The sequence below is a fragment of the Lepisma saccharinum genome, chromosome 2 (genome assembly GCF_977018435.1).
Source record: "Lepisma saccharinum chromosome 2, izLepSacc3.1, whole genome shotgun sequence".
Classification (NCBI taxonomy): Eukaryota; Metazoa; Arthropoda; class Insecta; order Zygentoma; family Lepismatidae; genus Lepisma; species Lepisma saccharinum.
The window spans coordinates 36,199,809-36,201,134 of record NC_139230.1 but is presented as its reverse complement, the minus strand read 5'-3'; positions in this window follow the sequence as shown (position 1 = coordinate 36,201,134).

Here is a 1,326-nt window from a genome sequence, read left to right as displayed (position 1 = left end):
AAATCACTTTGTATGCAGGATGTTGCATTCTGTTCCATCATATACAAAAGGACTTTTAGGCACGAGTAATTTACAATACACATACAATATAGTAATTATAGTGTTTTCCATTCCTAAGCCATTATTTAGTGGAATAATATTACAACTTTCTATTCATATTAGCAGTATAAAACACAGCATAGAAACTACACTCGCTCTGAACTCTCTGGATATACGTACAGTCACGGACACTTCTGGCTTGTAACAACTCCATATACTTTCAATGGAATTCTTATAACCCAGAAGTGTCCGTAACTGTAAATGTAACAATATTTCTACTTAAAAGTATGAACAATTTTATGCTGAAATGATGAAATGAACCACAGTAAGAAAATGCAATAATACATGTTTGTTTTAATGAGCAGCTGCAATTATCTACAACCTTGTTTACATCCAAACATTTTTCAATTGTTTTCTCAATGTGCCAGAGCAGCACTCAACCTCTCGTAATCAATTCGATTACGAAGGTAACATTTGATTTGCCACAAGCTAGAAAACGTTCTTTAACACCCAGCTGTTGATTAGGGGTATGCATATTGCAATATCAAAGCTTGTAAAGTTTGCGAAACGAAATTTTGAATGCTTCAACTATCGCAAGCAGCTGTTAAAGGGTCCTTCTTTAGAGTTATCTTTCTGCTTCGTGTTGTGTCATCACTTTTAGGATCAGACTGTAAAGTGCCCAAATCACAACAGTAGCAAGGGGCGATAGATTGTAACTTTTCGTACTTCAGGAAATTGACACTTTCTATATGTAAGCAGCTAACTCAAATTAACAAGTCACTGTTCTTGGCAAACCTTCTTTAGTTCAGAATTTAGGCGATCAAGAACTGGAAAATAGATCCTAACTTTAATTTCTAATTCACACATAGCTCTTTTACTTTCACGTGCTTTTACTTTCTACCGCGTAATTCTCAAATTGTTTGAGAAGTTTTCTGTTTTCTTTATTTACTACGCCGTTTGAAATATTATTTTCATCTGCAAACGTCTTCAACAGATTGAGGTGGAGACGTTACGTGGATGCTAAATTCTCGTTTGTAAAATATTGCCTCTTAAAATTTTAACATACATAGACAAGATGATATGTCCTGTGCGCAAATTGTCATTCTGGGATGTAACAAACAGCAGTGAAATGTAAATATGATGATTAAGACATTCAGAGTCTGAGAATGACATACTCGTACATGCTAAATTCTCCTTTGTAAAATATGTTGTTTCCTAAAATTTTAACATACATATACAAGATGGTATGTCCAGTGCGCAAATTGTCATTCTGTGATGAATCGAACA